The sequence below is a fragment of the Harpegnathos saltator genome, unplaced genomic scaffold (assembly GCF_003227715.2).
Source record: "Harpegnathos saltator strain DR-91 unplaced genomic scaffold, Hsal_v8.6 scaffold540, whole genome shotgun sequence".
NCBI lineage: Eukaryota > Metazoa > Arthropoda > Insecta > Hymenoptera > Formicidae > Harpegnathos > Harpegnathos saltator.
In genome coordinates, this window is record NW_020230361.1 from 106,931 (window position 1) to 131,940 (window position 25,010).

Here is a 25,010-nt window from a genome sequence, read left to right on the forward strand (position 1 = left end):
TGCGACGCTCGCGGTCATCACGCGAGTGCGTCGCTTCCGCCGCGGGCGAAACTTGCCGCGGAGCAGCGAGAAACTCGCGTGTTCGCGAGTCCATACGTTATCGTGCACGTTATCGGATTAATTGGCGCCTATTAGTAACCATTAGTTGGCGATCACGGTGCGTCGTAACGATCGTTATTTGAGAGATACAAACTGCTCGTTGTTGCGCACGGTCCTCGCGGCGGCTAATTATCGTCGTCCACGCTCAGTCAAAACCGCTCGCGGAGCGCATCGTCGGGATTACGAGTTGGGCGAGGGGCGCGGAGGGGAGAGCTTCATAACGGGCGAAAGCCGATCCCGATCCCGATACATCGGTCGCAGTTGCCGAGTTTAAGAGCCACCGACTGGACGGAAACTACTTTCCCGCTCGGTTTCCGAGTTACGTGCAATCCGACGCTGGATTCGACGTCGTTAATGAGCGACGCAACGGCGATTATAGTTGGCCCTTCAAGCAGAAGCGAGAGAGAGAGAGAGAGAGAGAGAGAGAGGGAGGGAGGGAGGGAGGGTGGGAGATAAATACAGCGTGCAAGATTTCAATGTATAATCATTCGCGAGAAGTGAGGCACGAGGATCGCACTCGGATTCCTCCGTACACGGCTTCCCCGGCAATTATCGCGGGCGCGAGGCGCAATTTTTCGGCGCGCAACATCGATCAGGCCGCTAATGAAAATCTAGGGGCTGCCGCATTGCGGCTAATATCATGAGACGCGGTCCGATAAATCGTCCGTATCTTTTTTTTTTCGTTCCCCCTGTCGGGAAACAGAACGATAAATTCGCCGGTGCGCCTGCGGCCGCGGGGAGGGAGAGCAGGGGAGGAGGAGGAGGAGGAGGAGGAGGAGCGGGGGGAGGGGAATATATTTTAGCGGCGGTCGCGCGGCGAATAAATCAAAATTTGACGCGACGGCGAAGAATATAAAGGCATAAATTCGCCAACGACGTTGAGCGCGCTGAACAGTTTTTCGCCGGGGCGTCAATGAAATCCGCGCCGCTATTGAACGCCCGGTCCGTCCTTGCGCGAGGACATGGATACGAAGGAGGTGGAGGAGGACGAGGAGGATGGTCGGTTGGCGTTATGACGTAAACGCCGCGCGTTGCTCGTGATTTAACTGCGTCCATCGCGCGTTGTTGGCGCGGCTCTCCGGCGCGGCTCGAACACGATCGGTTGGAACGTCAAGCTGCTCTCGACCGCGAAGAACTCGGCAGGAGAGCCTTGTAATCCACCCTCGAGATACTCGCGCGACTCGTCGTCCCCCACGTGCAGAGAGAGGCTCCTCTTTCTCCCTCTCTCAGCCTTCTTCCACTTTCTCTCCTTCTCACTTTCCCTCCAACTCTCTGTCCGTGGCGCGAAGCCGTCAAGACGACGACGCGTTATCCGCGCGGAGAAGCCGCGCGTAGGCGACGGATTCGTCGTCGGACGGACGTCGTCGTGTAACGACAATAACTAAATAGCGCGCGCGATCCATCCGGCCGACCTTTTATTACGCAAGCGACTCGCGCTCCGCTCGTAAGTAGGTTAGGTTAGGTTAGGTATGGCAGGGCTCTGAATGACGCGCTCGGACGCGCAAGGAGGGTAAGTGCACTCCCCGCTGTTCTTGCATCCGCGTCCTCAATTGTTGATGCTCCGGCCCGGCGCTGCTGAGTGCCGCGAATGGGATTCACAAAAGGGTTTCACCCCCTTCCTCCCCCGCCCGCCCCCAGCGGCCCTGCGACTACCTCCAGAGCTCTCCGCTCTCTCTCTCTCTCTCTCTCTGCCCACCTTCTCCAAGCCCGGCGCCAAGCTCGGTTCCTGCCGCCTCGACGACGGCGGGAGGACGTCGCGGCGCGCAGCTTGTCGTCCCCCGCGACCTCGAAAAGAAACGGGATCTCGGCGCGCGATAACGCGCTCCGCCGACGCCGAGGTCTTCCGCCGGACCTCGGCGTCGGCGGAGTTGGAGGTCTCGGGCCTGGCGGATCGATCGATCAGGCGATGGCTGTTGCGTATCCGACGCGCAACGTTCGTTAATCGCGGTCTCCCACCGGTAATTCGTCCAAGACGCCCGGCGATCGCCGCGCTCTTTCAACCTCCGCTTGCGCGCATTGTGTCCCGTATGTGGGACACCTATTTCTCTTTAGCTCTTTCCTCGCGTTTCTATTACTTGGCGCAACATGCCTGGTGTTGTCGGGTTTCCGAGATTTGTACATACGTGGGGTGTGAATAACACAAATGTAAAAAATGTAAAAAGTTGTTTTCCCGTCTCTTCTCTCGTCGCGCACATCTTAATCTCATTTCGAATTTATCGAAGGAAACGAAAATGGCAAAGTTGAAGAATCGGTAAGTTAGAGAAGCAGGAAATACAAAAGAAGTTTTTTAAATTGAGGAAAAATGAGAAGAGAGCATGAGACTAGGAACGCGCGCCACACGTCTCCTCGCCGATAGTTCTGGACGCTTTCCGACCGCCCGCGCGCGATCGAGCGCGACAGTTTCGTCTCCCTTCGAGATCTCGCGCCGTGGTCAGCCTTGCGAGTGCGGCGACTCTATCGCGACAACGCGCGGAATAATCCTCGATTAAAATCCGCGAGCCCGTTCGAACGCATGAAGAATTTCATGTCCGGACGAAAGTGGCAATTATCACGCTCCGTAAACTACGACCGACGTAATTCCGCGGGAATTTAGAGGAAAGGAGGGGAGGTGGGCGGCGGTATTTTCGGCAAATAGCGGGTAAATACAATGACCTGCCTCGCGATTGATCGTTCCAGACCGCGAAGCGCGTCCCGAGGAATGAAACGTCCATCGTTACATTTCGCCTTCCGAGCAGCGAAGGAAACGCTGAATACTCGCTCGCGCACTTTCACGAGATGCGCCCGTTCTCGTCTCTCTCTCTCTCTCTCTCTCTCTCTCGCCGATTCAGGAGGCTACCGCTGGGGACTCCCGCCTCCCCGAATCCGATTACAATCGCGGTGCTCGCTAAGTGTCGCCTATCGTCAGCCGCGGGACGGCTGCGACGGCCGACTTGACGGTAACGATGATTAGGCAAGAAGGTCGAGCGAGGTACTCAGCGTCAGGTCGGAATCTCATCTGACGACGGGCCTCCGCTCCTCATTACGGGTCGCGGGAGACCACTTTTGGCGCGTGTCTCGGCATGAAGGATCACGAAGAAAGAGAGAGAGAGAGAGAGAGAGAAGAAGGAGAGGCGCGTCGTCCGGGCACGAGGTGGGATATTTTCGAGCAGTCGCCCGCCGAGAATCTCGTCCGATTTCCCGCCACTTCGTCATCCCCTACGCGCCTTCTCACGCTCGCGTGTCGCGCGCGTTATCGCGCCACATTGTGATCGACCGATCGGCGAACTGCTTGCCTGTCCCGAGCAGTCGGCTGTTCCGCGCGCTGCTCGCTCTCGGCCAATTTGCATTGGTAAACTCGCGCCGCCGGCCAACAAAGGGCCGTTCGCCCTGACAACTGGACGGTACGCGTGCACACACACACACACACACACACATACGCACGCACACAGTCACCGTGCGCGATCTGCGAAAGGCAGCGGGGAGGCGTCGTAAAATTTACGTCGCGTAATAGTTGCGACCGTTCGCGCTCGAGCAATCCGAGACGTCCGCCGTTCACGATGGCGGCTCCATTACGAGCCATTAACCCGCGATAACGAGAAAACAGTCCGCGCGGGCCAGCTCTCCGCTCTCTCGCGTCCGAGCGGGAGAGGAAGCTCGTCAGCCGTTGGGGACTTTTCCCGCGACGGATGACGGCGGATGTACCGATCGATCGATCGCGATTAATCCTCGCGCGATCTCTCGAGTGCGTTAAACGCTCGACAATACACCCCCCCCCTCCCTCCCGCACGCGCGCGAGAGATCTCCAAGATTACAACGCGACACAATTCATCCGCCGATCAACGTTGTCGTTCGCCCCTCCGCCGTGCACCGCGCGTGTTTTTTTCACTTGTACCTTCATCGCGCGCGCAGCCCTCGCCGAAGTCACAGGTGGGGGCGCGTTATCCCGCAGGCGAGGGCGCGAGGGTTAACCATTATGTCGCCACGTGCGAGGTCTCGCAAAAGGCGAGACCTCCGTCTCTCTCTCTCTCTCTCTCTCTCTCTTCCTCCCTCGGTTTGATGTATTATAAATGTCCCACGCGCGAGCATGTATGGCGTGCGAATGGGCAAACACCTGAGTACTTTCGTTGTTTATGGATGGATGGGCGGCTGGACGGGAAACTTGTCGGGGAATGTTGCGCCGTTGGAGGTTAACGGCGTTCGATGACGCGCGCCGGGCGATATTAATATACATTTTCGGGCGTCGTCAATTTCCTCCATCTCCGAGCGGCGAACGCGAACGAGCCCGCGTCGATCCGCGCCATCCGTTGCGGAGCGTAACGCGCTATTCTCTCGGCGTGTTCTCTCTCTCTCTCTCTCTCTCGTCCGAATATCGTCGCTCGCATGTCGAGCGACGAGCCCGAGCGACGCCGATATGTCGGTGGGAATTAAAAATTACGCACGTTCGAGGAGGCTATTTCGTTCTCCGTCGCGTCACCTCCGTTCCGTTAAGCCTTAACGAATCTCTGAATATTCGTACACGTCGCGGGCGTGTTTCCCTCTCTTCCCTCCTCTCTTCCCTCCGTACGGCTTTCGGCCGTAAATCGCGCTCGCGCTCGCGCTCGCGCCAGCGAGTTTTACTCCCATCGACGTTATTACAAAGTATTTACAACATCGGCGGAGGCGAGATATTTACATAGAATGTTTCCGTTCCCGAATACGCGCGCGTAATACTTATATACAGCGAGTAATATATACAACAGTCGGGATAATTCGAGCGCAAAGCTAATGGATGTTCCGATAATCGAACTCACGGCTAATGGCTGTTCGAATAATCGAGATTCTACCGTAGACCGTGTTAAGGCACTCTATATCCTGTTCCGCGCTGATTTACTTAGGCCATTGACTTTGCCCACTATTGCGACCTACATACTGAAACGCAGTAATTTCGAATACACGCTCCTACGCACACACACACACACACACACACACACACACACACGCATGCACGCGCGCATCGTACGCTCACACGGATGTTCGCGTCGTCTATCTGCGATGCAGCAGCGGCAGCAACAGCAACGATCGCGAGGTTTCCGTCTGAATTCCTCGCGTGTCGAATGAGCGACACGTCGTTACAAGTATAACGTAAATATTCTCTCTTTTCCCCCGCGCGACATTCGAGCGTTCGAGCGTCGCGCGAAAAACGAGCGGGAGGAGCGCGCGGGACACGTAATCATCGCAAATGGAACAATCAGAGACGCGCAATTCCCGGCCGAGTGGAAAGCGGATCTCACGCACCGAGGGCGAACGGGAGCATTTATTCGGCCGACCGGACCGGCCGGGTCGGGTCGGGCGGGGGGGAGGACCGTGGCGTTTCCGGACGTCATTCGCCTGGCGGAATTCCATTTCGGAGATGGAAGGGACTCGCGATGCGTTACTCCGCTGCAGCGTGCGTTACGGCGCGCAACCAGCCGCGACGTGCGCGCGCGCGCGTCTGTGTGTTGCGTGCGCGTGGCCGTAATTTCCAAGCGGACCGGCGATCGCACAATGCGCGATCGCGAGCGCGCGTATGTTCAAGGAAAAGTCGAGCAGTAATCGAACGACGAGCGAGCGTGGGCGAGCTCTGATTGGGGCGAGAGTAAAATTCGCGCCGGTCGCCGCTTTTCCCGCGCGCGCGCGCGCGCGCGACGGCCATTAGAGCGATTGACTCGCTTCCATCTCGCGCGCGCGAGATGGGCCCGCCGAGTGGGCGTCGGTATCGCGCGGCCGACATCTGCGCCGGAAATCGCGCCATGGTCGTCGTCGTCGTCGCTGGACGATCTCACGAATACGCCAGAGCGGCGGAAGATTGTCGCTAATCGGCCGCCAGGCATCTCGCCGCGTCAGCAGATCTCGCGGTCGCGCGTCGTCGCGCTGCTGTTATCTTCAGTGTTTTCCCGATCGGTGTGGGGAAGTATATATATGGCTCGGTTTCCGGCCTGGAAAGCCGAAGCGGAGGAATCTTCGACGAATCTTCGACGAGACGCCCCGGAGACGAAATTCGACAGCGAGAGCCGGGAAGCCAATCGAGTGGAGACGCTTGCTCGTCTCGAGGAAGCGAAAACGCGTGACTCACGCGTCCGCCATCAGGCTCGTTAAAATCCTCGGCCGGGGACGAGAAGCGATCGGGGGGGATCCTTCGTCGCAGCCAGCGCGAATAGCAACATCAGATGCTCGCGCATAATTCGACGAGGAACACAAGAGGCTGGGGGGGGTTATCTCGCTCTACCGCGGCAGAGGATGAGGAAAGAGAGAAGAAGGAGAAGAAGAAATATCGGGCGACTTCTGGCTGCTTGATACTCGAGATGCTCCGTTTCTTGGCTCCGTTTTCTACGTCGACGAGCCTCGTTAAATTCCCATTGGGCCCGTTTCAGCGAGCGCACTTGTGCGTGTCTGTATGTGTGTACGTGTATGTGCATGCGCGACTATATAAACTCTTTACATTTACCTTTGTTTCTTTCGCGCTCCTCTCTTTTTCTCTGCACGCGAGTCGCGCGTGCTGTAATCGAAATGCCCCATCGACTCCGATCGACTCCTTTCTCACGCAGAAGACCGTTTCTCGCTGTTGCAGACTGTTGCAGGTGATAACGAATCACCGTTATCGTCATACGTCATACGTACGTACCGTTTCCCGCGAGGTAACGTTGCGAGCCGTCTCGAGTAGTACAGCCGCGAAGTTGCTGCCGCGACTCGCAAGGATGTTTCTCCCGGCCGCGCGAGCAAGCGCGGCTATCTATTTTGCATTCGCGTCCACCGCGGCTGTTTTGCCGCGCGAAAGTTGACGCATTAGTCAGGCGCGTTCGGACGGCGGACGGCGATTATTTACGGCAGCGCACCACGCCGGGGAAATTAGTCGCTCTTCCGGCATGATTTTCGGACGTCGCGCACCGCCGTCTAATTACACGCGTGTAATCGACGGCCATTTCTTCCCCCGAGCAGATGGACAGATATTTATCGCCTCAGCTATGCGCCAAATCAAGCGAGACTTGCCTCGCTTGCGATATTTCCCTAACCGCCCTCCTCGTTCACACCCGTAGCTTATTTCATGTCTTTCGTTCGCACAGCAGCAGCTGCAGTCTCTCTCTCTCTCTCTCTCTCTCTCTCTGTGCCTCGATTTGCCTCGAGAATCGACAAGATTTCTCTCGCGAATTTTCTACAGCCTCCTAGGTTAGGTTAGACCTCCTAATTATTGCTTATTTTATCACATTTTTTATTCTCTCGCTCATCTCCTCGCGTTACCCTCTTCTCTCTCCAGTTTAGATCTTTTACACGCCGACCTGTTTACTCGTTACCGAAAGATCCGTCCATTTATGTGGTTTATCCTAATCTATATATCTGTTCAATCAACTCGTTGCATCGCTACCTCTCATCCCTCTTTACGTCTTGATCGAAGCTTTCACTAATCTTTACGCTTCCTTAATCTATCCTGTTTCTACATCCGTCTTTTCATTTTTCTTTTTAATCCTCCTCAACCTTCTGTCTCTCTCCCTCCATAGTTTATGTATTTCGATATATTTCCTTTCACTTTATCCGACTTGTCATCCCATTTCTCCATCATTTTCCCATTTTTCCTCCCTATCGCTTTCTGATCCTTCAACCTTTCCGTCCTTTTGTTACCGACATCCTTCCGCACAGTCACTCATACATATATCCCATTTTCTTTCCCGACTGCAATAACACGGCCATTCGAGGTTACGTCACGCGTTGATACATAATGTGCTATCATCATTATATCGTTATTAAAGTTACAAAAAAATATATGTATATACATCTTTTTCCTATGACTTGATATAATATGCGATATGATATGATATTATATACATGCGAATATCGCAAACCGTTGACGCGGTATAAACAATGTTATACAATTTCTCGTCTTACTAATTAGCGATTAATAATTAATAATCGCAGGTAGCGGGTGACGACCGCTGCATTGCTAATTACAACGCGAATGCGCGAATGCTTAATTAACTAATTAGCCAAGTAGCGACGAAAATAGTTAGCCACCGACCGAGATCGCGATGCGGCGAGATCGATACTCGCTGGTATTCGCGCAACGCGCATGGAGAGGTTACCGGTCCGTAATTTAATATCGCGCAGCTCCCTTGTTGATTAAAACTTCGATAATGGCCCCGCGCGCGTCACCGATACTCCACTCGTCGCGGTAACTCCGATACTCGCGCCAAACTTCCGAATACGTAATATTGGTGTAACACACCGGTGCAAACTGCGTCTCTCTCCCTCTCTCTCTCTCTCTCTCTCCCTCTCTCTCTCTCTCTCTCTCTCTTTCTCTCTTCTGGTTAACCGCCACGTGCGCGCGCGCGCGCTTCGGATCGAATTTAGTTGGCGCAGGGCGCGAATCGCAGCCCTCAAGCGCGTCGAAATACTTACGTGCAAACGCGCGTATAATTCGCAGCCCGCCGACACCGGGGCGGCGAATGTATACGCGATACCTTTGAAATTATTTCACACCGTGACGAATTGGTCATTATCCGGGCCGATATTAAACGAGCCGCTGCCCGTTTGACCGGCACTCATTGTCTCGTTGCGCATTACAACGCGAGCGTGAACGCGAACGTTGCAAATCATTCACTCAGCGGCGCGCCGGGCCCTATTCGGCACGCTCGCGTTTATCGTTTATTACGATCTCGCAGTGAAACGCGTGTCGGAAAAATGCCGGGTAAAATGAGAGAGACCGAGCAAACCAGGAGAGGCACACGCGCGCACCCCGAGCGGGACGAAGAAGCGGCAGAGGAAATATATTTCAAGCTGCGTGCAGCTCATAGCTGGAAATTGTATTTCATATCAATATTGTGTCAGTACGTGTATCGCGTGTATTATATATATATATATATATATGTATGTATGTATGTATGTATGCATGTATATATATGTGTGTATATATTTGCCGGCGAGTTGTAACGAATATTGGAATTTCCGCGGGAAATACATCGAGCGACAGCGAGTCGGCCGCGCGCGGCCGTTTTGTCTGCTCCGTGTATTACGGCAACATTATTTTCCTCCGCGCGCCGCGCGATATTTCTTACGAGTTTTCCGCGCACGTAACATAACGGTGCTACTCGATGCGCTGGCGGGGCCCGACTATCGGAAAACACGCCCTTGTACGAGCCAACAATGCCGTAAACGTTCCTCGTCCGCGGAGAAACGAGGAGATACGACTGCGCTATGACTGTTGCCAAGGCGCAATTATAATCGCTGATGTAGCAGGTGCCTCTTACGCTCTCGGCGACTGGCTACGATTACAGGGACAACATGTGCGGCGTGATACGTCGAGAGTTTGCCGCGCATGAAAAGTGTATCCGGTTACGCGTGTACGCGCTTTGCGCGTGGCCGTGCGTACTTTTGCGACGGGAGCGCGCTCTGCCTCGGCGAGACGTTCGAGCTTTCGATTTGTCGAGCGAGTGGAACGACAGCCCGCCGATCGGTCTCGATTTGCCCGAAGCTTGTTCGGACATCCCGAGCAACGTCCGGCGCAACGCTCGGAAAATCCGAGGGAAAGCGCGGCCGGCCGCGCTCTCCATTTCCCGGCTTCCGTGTGTAAGGAACTTCTTTGGTCGGAGGAGTAACTCGTTTCCCGCTTTTCGCGGGAATGCGCGCTGTGTTACACTCGGCTAGCGCTCGGCGTCTCGATAATAAAGCGGCCAAAGTCCAATTTATGCGTAACTGCTCGCGCGCCGCGTATATGCACGTACAACTGTAAAACGCGACTACGTATAATCCGAGTAATGGACGCGATAAGTACGCCGTAAAGAAACTTTTTAATTATGGAGCTTATCAAGCTACCCCCGCTGAACGAGCGCGCGCGAGCTTTGCGAGAGTAACCGGGCGAAAGTTAATCTGTTTGTGGTAGTTTACGCCGCTGTGTGTAGCGGAGTGCCCGACTGTTGTCGTAAATCCCAGAGCAAGACGGCGTATCAAATTAATAGAGGTTTCGCGAATTCCCCGTCGTCGTCGTCGTCGTCGTCGTCGTCGGACGGATTGCCTCGATAATTAAAACGGGCGAGAAGGCTTTGGGACGCGCGCGCGTTGCCGATGAAGACGAGGTCGCTGGACGAATTCCGACCTCGCGCCTCTCGCGGCCAATTTTTACGCGCGAGCTAAACGAGAGCTAAACGACGGCTGCGCACAGCTGTATTTTTTTCGGCCGCAAGTCGAGCGAACGATTCGATCCGATCCGCTCGTCGCGGTCGCAGCGTGAGAACGAGAGGTGGTCGACGGGGGTGCAGCCAGACACGAGTGCTGTCATTCGCGACGCCGGCGACGCGAACGATGTGGGAAATAACATCGAGAGGACGTCGCGTCCGCGAAGTTGCGTCGAGGCGTCGACGAGAATGACGCGCCGCGCTATCACCTGTGTCCGTGATACGACAGCGGGGCGAGTTACTCATTGGCTAACGGCGCAAATTGGTATCGACGCGTCCCGCTAATTTCCCAAGGGTGTCAACCTGTGACTTACGAGCTGTCGCGTCGTCGCCGCCGTCGCCGCCGCTCTCGTCGCGGAGTCCCCGCGACGAGAGACTCTTCCGCACGTACGACAATTTACATCTTCCGCGTGGCGGCCGCCGTTGCGGAGGCGCCGGCTCGAGAGAGGAAGAGAAAGAGCGAGAGGCGCGCACGCTCGCGGCGAGATGAAAGACGTACATTTCGTCTCTCCCGGGGATGAGTATCGAGTACACGCGTAAGGGTGCAGCACGAGGGAGGAGAGAGGGGAGGGGATTGTCGTCAGAGAGGACGAGAGGAGCGAGAGCGAGAGCGAGAGAGAGAGAGAGAGAGAGAAACACGATGAAAGGACAGAGAACAAACACTCGCCGAGGGAAGGGCTCGCCCCCGCCGGCTCAGAGAGAGAGAGAGAGAGAGAGAGAGAGAGAGAGAGAGAGAGAGAGAGAGAGAGAGAGAGCGCGATTGTTTAACGGACCGCGGCCACGAAATGAATTTCTCATGTTTCGCGAGCGGCGGTAGCCGCGGAGAGCAGATATTCCGCGGCTACCGGTCGACACGGAGTACATCACGCGCGAACGTGTTGCCGGCCCTCGTCGAGAGAGCCGACCCTTGGCAGCGCCTCTCCCGCGGCGCTCGCGTGTTCTGCTTACTCACAGATTCGCCATCCATTCCCGAGATGGCATATCCATGTACTTATCAGATTGTCTACCTTGTAACGGTGCGGCAATACCATCGCTCAGCGAACAGCAGTCGCTGTACGACCGTCTGTCACACTCTCAAGAGCCCGTAATATCCGCGTAACATCCCCGAACGCTTCCATTGGCTCCTTCCGTGTCCTCTTAAATCGATAACCTCCGCGCGCCACCTCCCCCCCGCCGGCGACGACGATGCTCGAGCGTGGAAAGAAGCGCCCCTTTGAGATTCATCCGGAGCGGCCCGACGACAAGGACCTTCGACACGGATCGCCGCGTGTGTTTCTCTCCCCGTTCGCTCTCCCCCCCCCTCTCCTCTCTCTCTCTGCCTATCTCTTTCTCTCTCTTTCGTTCGCCTGCACCGGCCGCTTTTTCGGGATTATTCGCGGGGGAATCCCGCTGGCGAGAGCCCGTTCTCGATTTCCTCGTATTTATAGTGCGCGACGGAAGCGAATAAAACCGAATTTCCAAATGGAAAATGCCATTTCCGCGTCGAAACGTCAATCTCGAGCGCGACGCGCTCGCGGAGGCTCGCGAGAGCGTTGATTACATCACACTCGCACTTGCGCGCTCGCGCGCTCGCGCGCGCGCGCGCGCGCGCGATGCCATTTGTGCGCATAAACGTCACGGAAATTTCGAGCGATATGTACGCGGGGGATGAGAGGACAAAAAGCGCTACGCTACGCGTCTGCCGGTTATCGCAAAAATTCGCCGATCGTATTGCGTTTCGTCGGGCCAGGCGATTCGTGTAACATTTGCGCGAAGGATCGGCCGCCGCGGAAATGGGCAGCTCGTTCCGAAGTTGTTTCGACGATCACGTGAGAGAACGTAAAGAGACTCTCGTTAGCAGGTGTGGACTCGCGCGTCTGGCTAAACGAACAAAGCGCAGGGTTCCCTGCTTTCGTAATAATAATTCCGCTCTTACGGGCGGAGAATTCATTAGATCGAGACGTCCCGGAAGACTTTTCAAAGTCCGCTCGCGCAGCGTTACCCGCATTAGCCGACCCTTCGTACTTGTCCATGTAAACTCGCTCTATCCGGGTCAAGTAAATTAAATTAAGCGCCGGACGCGCTTGTACAGGGCGCTCAAAAGAAGGGGGTTCCAGGCTCACACCGAGAGTAGCGACCCGACGAGAAGATACTGCGCGCATTGCACTGAGCGCTAAAAAGCGCTCAGTAAACATGAGCCGAGAAGTCGGGCTTTTCAGCCTCGCAAACGTTTATCGATTCTGATAACGCGAGTGTGCGCTTCCGGCGCGGTGAATAAACGAGCGAGCGTCTTGACGTATTTTTATTTTATTATTGCTTCGTTTGCAGCTGCTAGCGCTCCACGTGGCCTCCTTCCGACTCCGCACACGCTTGACATCTTGGAATTACAGAATTACCGACCCTCAGAAAGCTCTCGTCTTCGAATCTGCTCGGCTGCATCCCCAATTCACTGATGCGATTCGCGTGTGTTATTTATTTACGGGTAAAGAATACATTAAAAACACATCTCTCATATATCCTCACGAAGAGAAATTCAATGGATCCAAGTCGAGGAAGCCACTTTCTCCACCTCCTGACGAATGGTTTCACTCCAAAGCTTTCTGCTGATTAATACGAAATCAAAGTAATACGCTGAAATATTCGCTCGTTCACTCAGCGCGCGTGATCAGCAGAAACAGACGAGCAACTCGCGTTACCAAAACGAAAAGATGTTTTCCAGCTTTGAGAGGATTGATTTCTCGACCTGAGCGCGCTCTTCTCCTTTGGCACGACTTTGATATCATCCACTCTGCGGGTCCGGGTTCCAAACACCCTCTATATAAACCAGATCGCGTTGGACGACGAAACGGTGCAAGTCGCGAGAAGGGACGCCACGGGGATCTCCCGTTGTTGTCCGGCAATTATCCGCGAATAAGCTGCGCGCCTCACGGCCGAGATCTCTCGAGGACGCTCGTGAAACAGCCGAGGCGTAAAAGTGTTTGCGTAAGAATCATCGTAAGGCCGCACGTTTCAAATGAATTTCGCCTTGCTCGCGCGATCGCGATCGACGCCGCTGACCCTGGCGCGGCCGGAGTCAAGGATGTCGGCCGATCGAGGCGGACTCGTCGTCGTCGTCGTCGTCGGCCACTTATCCCATTAAAGACCGTAAATGCAAAGAATTTTCATTCCACCAGGCGCGTCTCGCCGTTCGACCTTACACGCTAAGCCGTCGTCGCGAGAACGCGGAATAACCGCGCGCACCAAAGACTAACGGTAAACGCTCCGGACGCACTTTTGCGATTATCAAACAGATTTCAAAGCGGGATATCGCGCGCGGCGCACTGCGCATCTCTCTCAGCGCAGTCTTCTTCTCGACAGAAACGCGGCGGAGACGAGAGTCGGCGAGAGAGTTCCTTCGCTCTCCGAGTCGGTAGCGCGACTTCAGTAATCCCCTGGAATCTCCAAGACGCGTTCCCTCGCCGGCGCGGCGGACGGACAAATCGCCGGAGCGGATCGCGGACGCACGGAGATAATTTATGCCCGACGTAGCGTGTCTCTTTCGCTCTCGCCGCGCGTCTCAGCCTCCGCCGGCCGGCCGGCCGGCCGGCCGGCGGGACGAGGAAGTATCTGCGCGTCGCCGGTACTTTATGGTGTTGTTGGTATAGCGTGTAGCCTCTCACACACACATATACATACATACATACATACACACATGGTGAAGACCGATATCGAAAGAGGAATAGCGACGCGCCGGCCATTTCGTTCGGCTCGGCTGGCGCGACATCCACGGCGGGAAATATATCGCGCGCGCCCGGCTCCCGGATAGCTCGTGGAAACACGCCGTAATATCCACGGACGTCGTTCGCCTAAGTAACGGCCCTACGTGACGACGTTAGTCGCGCTCGCCGGCGAAACGCTCAGGTCCGGGGATGAGCAAGACGCCGATATTGCAGCTAAACAACTCACAAATCTTTCTCCTCCCGCCCGCTCTCTTTCGTGGACGTCTGTCTTTCTTTCAGCGATATAGCACCCTTCTCCTCCTCCTCCTCCTCCTCCTCCTCCCGCTGTTCTCTGCAATGTTTGCGCCCCTCCGCGGAGATGTTTCTCTCGCCCGCGACGAATGAATGAATCGGGGCAGTCTGACGGCTACGAATTCGCGTGCGTGAAACCGGCTGAAATTCAATCGCGGAGCCCGAGAGAGAGAGAGAGAGAGAGAGAGAGAGGGGGGGACACGTCCAAAGAGACGTGCGTGGAGCGTCAAGTTTTCGCGGTTGTTCGCCGGTCGAGCGAGGAGAAGCTCGTCGGTCGTCGAACCCTACCGCCGCGGCCTATCGTCACATAATGCGAAAACGTGCGTCGACACGTGGACGCTCGCGGACGCCGGCGAACAGCGCGCCTCCGCGATACGTGACGCGATTTTAATCGGCGCGATTTGCATCATTGCGTTTTCGACGTGACGCATCGCGAGCTCTCTTGCGGCGGCGGCGCCATATAAATGCTAATGGTCCGACGTGCGGGTCGCGAGCGCGCGTCCCGCTTTACACGTTACGCCACCGCGTCGCTTTCATGTCATAATCCGATTCGCCCATGTGTTGCACGGACCCGGCCGAGCTCGGAACGGAGGGATCTTCGGCGAGTGCACACGAGATCCGAGCTGGACCGCTTGTTACAATTAGCGAGCGCGATCGTTTGCCCGACGGTGTATATCGTGGCTTACGTCGGCCGCGGGATTTAACACGGCGAGAGCTGGAATATCGGATGTCGAGCTGGCGCTTTCGCTCTCTCGCCGCGCTTAAAAATGTCCTAGCCGAAAGGGAAAGAGAGAGAGAGAGAGAGAGAGAGAGAGAGAGAGAGAGAGAGAGAGAGAGAGAGAGAGAGAGAGAGAGAGAGAGAGAGAGAGAGAGAGAGAGAGAGAGAGAGAGAGAGAGAGAGAATTAGAGTTATGTATTTGCACTCCGGGGTTGAACCCCATAGCGAATATAGCATTTGACTATTTTTCTTCTTTCTTCTTTTCTTCTTTTTGAGGCTCTTGCCTTAGCAACGGCAAACTATGGCCATGAAATACAATATTTAAGTATACAGCTGTAATATATGTAAGCAGCAGTGCATCATATATCAATATTACCAAGCAGCCCACTAGCATACAGATCACAATTTGACGCAACAGAAAGCAGATAGAAATGTTCAGAGAGAGTGAGAGAGAGAGAGAGAGAGAGAGAGCAAGTGCTATCCGCCGGATTTCCTCCGATTTTCCACGCCGACCGATGAATTTCCGAGCATCTCGGGGTTATTCATCGAGGAATCGCTTAGATTGTTCGACTAGGAGTATTAAATGGGGGTGGCAGTGCGGAGTTATCGATCAAACGATACCCACCGCCGACTCAACGCTCGGGGGTGAAAAAATTTGACAACGTGCGCCACTCTCCCTCTTGCGCGTCGTTCCTCTCGCGTTTTATTTGCAACGAAACTATTCGCGCGACATTCCTAGGTCGCTCGCAGTCTCTCTCTCTCTCTCTCTCTCTCTCTCTTGCGAAGCTGACGGTCGCGCGTCGCATTCACGCTAATTCCAGCATGAACGCCCCACGGGCTTGCGCTCTCGCGCTCTCGCCTCCGCGCCCGCATACGGAGGACGATATGTGCATGCGCTATGTACGCGTACACGTATGCTAGAGGTACTTGTTAAAATCCAATTTCGGCGGATTTGAACGTCAGTCGCGCTCGCTTTTGTATTGAATCGCAAAGTGCGCCGTGTGAAGCCGTGCGTGCGTGGTCCGGACGGAATACAGCATAAGCCGCTGCCGTATTCTCGCGAAGGCGCGAGGACGTCGCCGCGAGAGAATGCCGCCAAAGACGCTCTCGAGGATCCCGCTCGACCTCCCCCATCCATCCCGGGGATCTGCTCCTGCAGCTCTGCATCCCCCTCTCTCTCTCTCTCTCTCTCTCTCTCTCTCTCTCTCTGTCCTCTCGAGATACCCGAGGCGCCAGCATCCCGAAATATCACGACTGCTTGTCACGTCCGTCTTTACCACGAGTGCGAGCAAAAGCCGACTGTTACCCTCGTAAAATCGCGATCAGTGTTGACAGTCGTCAAAATGACACTTGACTCTCGCGGCCTGCTTGACGCGCGAGTCGCGTCTACCTTGTTGCCGCCGGCTGTTTCCGCGCCAGCGTCGAGTGAATTTTCGGCGGAGGACTTTCGCGCGTCGAGATCTCTTTGGCGGTTTTCGCGGCGCGCAAATACGAGCGAAGCTCGAGGATCGAACCCGTCGATTTTCCCGCGCTCGCGACTAGCGAGAGCGTGCCGATCTCACGGGAAAGGGAAAGGGGAGAAACATTCAAGTTCCGCTTCGCTCTCCGGGAGGGGGATTGTTATCGATGGAGGGTTGCGAACGTACGCGATGAGACGACCGCGATAGAGAGAAGAGGATGTATATACAGTTTCGGCGAAAAAAAAATATACACACTTCTTCAGGATAATCGCTTCCGATCGTTTTGACGTGGCCCCAAAAAAGCGACGCGCGGCTCTCAATTACTCATCCCCCGCGGGAACCAGGACAGGATTGCCATCGTCCTCTTCAGGATCCCTCCCTCCACTTTATCATCCTTCTCCCACCCTCTCTCATTCTCTCTTTCTCCCCCTTTCTCCGTCTGTCTCTTTTATTTTCACCACTGCCGTTGCTCGATTCGTGAAATTAGTCTGCGTCAATAATTGTCCTCTCTCGTCCCGGATTTCGATCAGGACGCCGCTTCCATCGGAACCCTCCGCATTCCGACGTTCCGGAAATTATTTTATCCTGCCTGCAGCCTGCTCGTCCTCCTCTCGTTTCCCTTCTCCCCGTTCTGCCGCTAAACCGAACTTTCATTTTCCCCCGGTTTCCGATCGGCAGTTTCCCGACGCGAGTCTACGGGGTGGTCTCTTCGCCACCACCGGAAGATATTTTAACGACAAGTACTTGGGCAAATTTGCTATTGATTTTACCTCGACGGGAACTTCGATCTTCGGCCGACCTAATCGCGATGACGTTTAAAACTAAACGATTAGCCAGACTCCGTCGTTAAGCGCCGTCGAAATTGCATTGGAAATCACTCGAGACTGCTTATTGAATTTTTATGCAAAATGTAGCGAGAATCGATGAAACCGTACCGCTTATGCTGAGGAAAAGCTTGACAAGGTAGACATTCTCCATCGTGCAAGGTATTTTAAGCGCTTTCTGAAATATTTATACCTCATTTCTTATGGCACGAAAATTAAAGGATTCGAGCTCGCGATCGAGTGGAAAAGATGCGATTTACTCGCGAAATTTCATTTGGTTAATTCGTTCGGATTTCAACGAAGACTTAATAAAAGATTTAATGAAAGAAATCACCAAGATGTCTCCAAGAGGTGGAACTCTCCAGAAATAAGCAATGCCGATCTTTCATACAATTTCCGAAGGAATCGCGCGCGCTACGCGTACAAGGATGCGCGTCAATGACGGTATGATGGCGGCAGGACACCCTATATACCCGATGCTTTTTGATCTCTCTTTTTGCGTATCGGCGCGCAGACAATGCATCATTGTTTCCGCGGCTGTGGGAAAAGCGTTTCGCGAGGATATGTGAAAAGGATCCTTTATTGGCGTGCATCGCGCCGACATTTCAGGCGCTAATAAAAAAGTCCCAATGAGGACTGATTGCTCGGCGCGCGAGGGAAAAACTGAAACGTGGCGGAATTAATCGAGAACATTAATCAACATTAGATGCGCTGCGCGTTGTTTTCAAAATGCTCTCGCATCGACCTTCCCCGAGCCCGAGGTTTCTCCCTCCTCTCCCTCGCCTTCTCGGCGAAAAATGTAGCGAGACCCGGCAGGTCTCCCGCGCGAATGAAAATTACACCGGAAATGGAAATGGACGACCGGTATTTGGCCTTGTCGTTTAATTTCGAGTCAATCATACGGCACTGGCGAGATCTTTGACGTCGAAAATTGCAAAGTTGCGAGGACGCGAAGCGTCGAATCAAATTCACGCGGGAGGGCAAACCGGCTGCAAATTGATCAAAGAATACGCCTGCAAAATTCGTCCTTGTATACTTCCGCAACACACACACACACACACACACACAGTCCCGTCTCTCTTTTTTATTTACTAATAACCTAAATACCTGTTTTATTTGATGTCTTCGTTAATTTTCGCAATATTCTAAATGTGCGAAAAATGGAAAGCAAAAGGGAGATCCAAGATTATATGAGATTCTATCCCGCTCCAAAATAAGGAGAAAAGATAATAATCCTTTTATTTTCAACAAAAATGTAACTACCGCGCGGTAAAGAATTTTCGTCGAGTTCTTCTTGCCTGAGAAAAAAATGTACTTAACACCACCATTCCAGCGCTTTTCCTTCCCGCTCGTTGTTCGGCTTTAAACGTATCGGACAATTCCCGTATTTCTCTCCCCGCAGGCGCGCGGGCGATTATTATTTTACCCACCCATCGTCGTAATTGCGCGCTTTTACTCTCACTTCCATCAATTTCCTCCTTCGCGTCCACGGTTATTAAACGTAGCGGACAAAGCGAGAGAGAGAGAGGGAGGGAGGGAAGGAGGAAGAGAGAAAGCAGTAGCGCATAAATCTTTTTGTAGTTTTTCAGCGACGCGGCGCCAATTAGAAAACGCGCGAAACCGCGTCGTAAGACCCGCCGGGTACGATTATTGCGGAAACGATTCCGCTTTTGCAGGACGAGTTACGAGGAACAAGTCCGAATCGCCTGGAATATTTTCTAAGAACTCGAAAAATTATAAGAATAAAAATTGAAAGCCGGGACCCTCTTTTCACGGCAAAAGGAAATTCGCGGCAAGCGAGAAGCTGGCTCACGTCATGCGCACGCGCACACACACACACACACACACACATATACACACACTCGTGCAACACGCTTCCCTCGCTAAAACTCATTACGAGAAATCTCGCGACCGCGAGCGAACGGGCGCAGCCGGTTTTTCAATTCACGCCCCGGTCGGTCTATTATTTCGACGGAACTCGCTCGTCTTCGTGTCGTCGTCGCGAGCGCGTCGGGAGCCAGCTCCAACTTCAACGGATGTTGCCGCGACGAGCAGTTAGACTACGACGGCAATAGCGGCGGCAACGCGCGAGTCTAGCATGTAAAGCGTTCGGGAACTTCGGAGGAGAGCTTTCGCGTCTTCGTCTTAAGTACCGTACGACTCGCGCTCCGTACGCTCCCTCTGATAGGGAAATTACCACTCAGGAAACTACCGCGACGACGCGCCGGCCGACGAGCGCTGTGTTTCAGCTTCTCGACGCATGTCGCTCTCTTCTGTCCCTCCCCGGCGAAATTCACGGCGATTTCAAAGTCGCGGTCCCTTCGAGTATGAATGCCGGAAGAGAAAATCCATCTCGTCCGGCGGCGATGACGATGCGACGGAAGAACACCGGACAAAGAGGAACGACGTCCTTTAACGACGTTCCGCTTTACGGCGACATCGTTTCCTTATAATAGCGACAGAGGCTGTCTCTCTCTCTCTCTCTCTCTCTCTCGTGGAACACCTGGCGCCGATCGCACACGCGGCCAAACTCGCAATAATCTCGCAGCCACCCCTGTGCCTACGTACGTGTGATGTGTAACTCGCGCACCCCCCCCCCCTTCCATGCACAATGTTCGCGCGTGTTTACTTCGCGGTCAGGCTGCTCAGAAAAGACGGCAAAATAGTAGCCGTTGTACTGAGCGCAGCACCCCAGCGGAGTCCTTTTATTCCGCGCCCTGCTTGTGTCGCGACACAATGGCGGGCGAGCGCAGCTTTCCGAGAGATATCACGCCGTCGAGCCGCCACGTGCATGCGTGCTCTTTCTGTTTCTCTCTCTCTCTCTCTCTCTCTCTCTCTCTCTCTCTCTCTCTCTCTCTCTCTCTCTCTCTCTCTCTCTCTCTCTCTCTCTCTCTCTGTCTCTCAGCGGATTTACCTTAAACGCGCGCGGACGCCGTCGAATTATGGAACGGTAGGCCGCGATCGCATTACTCTGCCGCACTTCCGGCGCAGTTCCGGCGAGTTGCAACAATAACGCGCGAGTTACGAGGGTGACTCGCCGCCGCGGTCGTTCTCGATTCGCCCGCGCGCGAATGCAGATGCGAAGAGATCGCGAAAAGCGGCGCCGGTCGCTGAGATTTTCCGTCGTATCTCTCTGTCTCTCTTTCTGCCTCTTTCCACCTAGCGCCTGCCTGGCCGGTTTTCTCAATATCTCGCGCGAGGGAAAGCCCGTCCTTTCAAAGTTTAGCGCTATTTATAGTCGATTTTAATAGAAATATGTAGCGGAAAGTAGATCGAGGTAGGCCAGGCACGGCAGGCAGACGAGTTAAATCGGGTAACTGTCTATTTTTGCGAAAGCTGAGGGGTAAAAGAGCCGGTAAAGCAAACGGCGAGGAGGGGAAAGGGGTAGAATTATTCAACTAATGCTCGATTGGTTGTCAGCCGTACGCTGCGCGAACTTTAAGTGAATTAGTTTTTAACGATACATCCGAGCGCGCTCCCGCGTCGCGAAAATAAACAGATATCCTGTTTATCCCACTTCCTCTCTTGTGTCCATTTCTCTTTTCGTTTTGCTTGTTTTTGCATGTATAAAACTCGCAACGACGGACGCGTGTTGCATCATCGTTTGCAGCACGCTCGTTCTCTCTCTCTCTCTCTCTCTCTCTCTCTCTCTCTCGCTTTTGGCCGCATAAAGAGAAGCAACGCTAAAAGGGGAACATCCAACAGCCGATTCCTGCAAGTCCGCTCCATGATGTAACAAATAACGATGCAACTAATACTAAAAAAAAAGAAGATACGCAGGAATAGGGAATGTTACGCGCAGAGATCGTGTCGAATTCCCATTCCTTTAACGCGGCGAATCGCACAAGACTTTGCGGTGGCCAGATTTTAGCGAGATTCGTCACGTCCACCGGGCGGGGTTAAATATTGCTTTGCTCGTCAAGCTCGTCGTAATTTTTACGAGAAACTCGAAGCCGGTAACCCCACAGTCAGGCATGACTCTATTTCGCTTTTTCGTTTCGTTTCTTACGACCTTTCTTTACCTCCTGTCGTTGCAAAAACGGTCAAAGTGCATTATTGAATAAAGTTGTGGCCGACTGTAAAAGTATCGACTTTTCAGCCCTATGTGAAAATTCCTACAAACTTGCCACGAACGCGACTCAATACTTTGGATTTAACACTCCTCCCTCCCTCCCTCCCTCGCTCTTTCTCCCCCCCTTTTGCCTCTCGCTCGCTAAACGGGTACTCTTCCGCAGGGAAGAAGCGCCTCACCGTGCCCTTCGTTAATGTCTCAGTCACCTCGTCCTTTCCCGCGCGATCCTACCAGTGCTCGCCGCCGCCATTAGCCGGTCGTTCCCACTTTCTGCCGGCACTTTCGATCGCGAAGGAGGCAGCGAGAAAATCCCGCTCGGGCTTCGCTCGCGGCACAGGCCGGGGAGGGGGGGGGGGCCGGGGTCGCCTGCAACCGAGCATTTTCGCTCGCGGGCCGCTAATTACAAAGGCACGCATAAGAGAGCCTTTGAAAGGGCGACACAGGGAGACGCTTCGGCAGCCGGATTACAGGAAAGCTATAACCCCTATTGTCTTTCACGCTCGTTTGAGAAATAACTCGGCGTCTGCCACGCCGAGGTGAACGCCGCCGGATTTTCTCGCCGTGCCCTTCGCTTCCCTCCCCCCTCCCGGCTTATCCCTCTTTTTCCCCTTCTCCTTCGTCCCTTCGCGCTGAATTCCCGCGAACGAGCGAATTCTTCTTACGGCCCGGCGATGACGCCTTTTTTCCTCAGCGCAGCAGAGAAGGGACAGGAATCTTAATTGGAAATTTAAACGGCAGATTGGAGGGCTCGTCTCTCTCCTCCGCCACCGGCCGCGCCGAAGGGCAAAAAATCGCACCCCGAATACCGATAGTCGCGTTCTTACCTCCGTCCGTGGATGAAACGTCGCAGCGGTGATTTTAAATCATTAGACAGACCAAGAGAGAGAGAGAGAGAGAGAGAGAGAGAGAGAGAGAGAAAGAGAGACTTAACTTTTCATTTATTCCACCTTGTTAGTCGATTATTTCTCCAGATCCTGTTGCGCGAGATATCCGCAACTGGGACGAAAAAATCTGTCGAACGTAAACACGTCGCGCAATTGCAGTTTTGCAGTTTTCGCGACGCTACGCTACGAGGCGGGAGGGCGAGAAGAATAGGAGGGGTAGGTTAACCCTCCGCGCACGTCGGCAGTTTTCAATTTAATTCTGTTCGCTTCATATAACGGCGTGTATCAAAAGCTGACCCACATCGGGATTCCACCAGAGAGAACCGACCTTCCAATCTCCTGCATCCCCCTTCCAACCAGCGCCATCCGCCCGACCAAGCCGGCAGCCATCGTCTGCGTCTCTCGGTGTATCTTCCCAAGTTTAGACTTACATCATTAGCGATTCGAGGCACATATCTTGTTATCTTGCCGTTGCCGCACGTCGGCGAGTGCCGGGGAGGGTCGCAGGGGAGGGTCGATTTCGCGGCAGAGGACGCGCCGCTTGTCCCGCGGCCGCGTTTCCCATTAATTCCGCCGAGTTCGGGTCGCAACAACCGCCGTCATCGTCGTCGCCGGTGACGGGCTGATCGCGCGGATCCCACGCGAAGCTCGCCGCATTCAGCAGCGTGAGCGACGTGAGCGAACGAGAAGACAGAGCAAGCGTGATGGACGATTCCCTTCCGTCGGTTTTAACGGGCTCGCGCCGCCGCGGAATTGATATATCCGTTCGTCCGGCCGTCTGTCCGCGTCAAAACGATTCGAAAATACCGGCCGGATATCGCCGGTTAATTCGTCTGTCGCATCCGCCGACTGAATCGCCGCCGACGAACGATTGCTTTCGTACGCTTGGCGCGCGCGAGAGAGAGAAAGAGAGAGAAAGAGAGAGAAAGAGAGAGGGAGAGCATGCAGAGTGCTCGTTTACCATCTCGTACCTCGGCCTCGTCGTAGCGCAAGCGCGTGGCTTTTAATAAGAGGATTTGCCCGCGACACAAAGGCCATTGTTCCCGCGGCTATTATCAACTTGCAGAACTTCCGAGCGCGCGCTCCGGCGGCAATTTGCGCTGCGTATTAAAAATTATCCCTTAACATTCTGCCCCGGCCGCGGCGTCGACGCCGACGCGCGCCGGCGGCGCCGTCCCTCCCCGCGGAAAAAAAAAAGAAAAAATTAAAACCATTAATTTTCATCGGCGGGAAAATCCTTTCGCGTCGGCAACTCTTCGTCGCAACCAGGAGCACGTTCCTGCCTGCGCGGTCGCGTCGCGACGAGAAGCGACAGAGGCTTGATACTTTCTGTGCGTCACCGGCACGCGCGTCATTTTTATTTTCCAGGAAAACATTAATTCGCGCAAGTAACGCGCTTGTCTGCGCGCGATTAATACGTTTGTGGCTCATAAAAGCTTCCTGCTCCTCCTCCTCCTCCTCCCATTCCACCTTTTTCTCTCTCACATTCTGTCTCTCTCGAACACAAAGGGACGCAGCAACGAAATGCATTTATACACGCTAAGGAAACGCCGAGGTAAAGAGAAGACAATGGCGGCCCGATACGGCGCAATTACGCTCGCTTCATTAGCGCTAATTAATGTCGCGGCATTAGCGCGGGAGAACGCGGCGGAGAGTTAAGAAGCGCGTTCGCGCAAACGACTCTGATATTTTCTAAACGCGCGGCTCCTCGCGCGTTTCGGCCCGCGTAATCCACCCCCGGTCGGCAGCCCGTGCTTTTTTTTAATTAAGCCGTCCCATATCGATTCGCCTCCGGCCCTCTCGACTTTCTGCTCGCTCCCTCGCGCTTATGAAGTTATCACAGGAGGAGGAGAGAGCGATTACTCGAGCGCGCGCGCGCGCGCGAAAGATAGTCGCCGCGGCGGCGGCGTCTTTTAAAATCCACGGCAAATGTTTAATCGGTTAATATCGGCAAAAAATGACTAAGACGCCTCGCGGCGTCTGCGGCATATCGATATCGGCACTTCGGCTACCTTCGCTTCCCTTCTGTCTTGTTTTTCTTCTTCGCTCCAACGGGCTCGAGTCGGGTGAGATCGAAAAGAGAAGGAGATAGAGATAGATAGATAGATAGATAGATAGATAGATAGATAGATAGATAGATAGATAAATAGAGATAGAGATAGAGAGAGAGAGAGAGAGAGAGAGAGAGAGAGAGAGAGAGAGAGAGAGAGAGAGAGAGAGAGCCAGCGAAAAGGACAGATATACCGGCTAGAAGAAACAGATATAAAAAGCGGGAGAGAGAAAGACAGGGACAGAGAAAGAGGAAGTTTCAGGGAGGAAATATTTGCAGAACCACGAAGAATACTCCGCGGCTTCCGCCGGCCGTATTTTATCGCTATCTCGGCCTCCCTCGTATTACACCGGTACTTCACCCCCGTAAGACCGTTACTATATCGCAAACACAGAGGTCTGCCTAGAGGGGTGAGGGCGGGAACGGCGAAGAGGGCGGGTTTCGACGACGTCACGTTCGCATGTGTGCCGCGGCGATCGTTTGCGGAATTTGTGAAAAACAAACAGAGTTCCGTTTTAAACGAATGCACGCGCGCGGATTGGACGCACGCGGCATTGAGACAAGGAGAGATATCCCGGGATATTTCTCGTATTCGCGCAGGAGAATACAGCGCGCGGCTCCCGGCGAGGAGACGCTTAATCAATTAGTCGACCGCGCGAGTCCGCTTCATTTTTACGAAAGCGGATACGCAGGCGAGAGACAATGAGAAGGAGGGCGGGGGGGGGGGAGCCAGCTGTTATATGCAGAGCCAAAAGCT

The 25,010-nt window shown here is 54.3% G+C and overlaps 1 protein-coding gene across 2 annotated transcripts in view; it reads left to right on the top strand.

The window, feature by feature from the left end:
- LOC112589571 (tetraspanin-5-like) overlaps positions 1-25,010 on the top strand; it is a 91,817-nt gene that overhangs the window by 18,813 nt on the left and 47,994 nt on the right. The gene's annotated exons all lie outside the window — the stretch shown is intronic.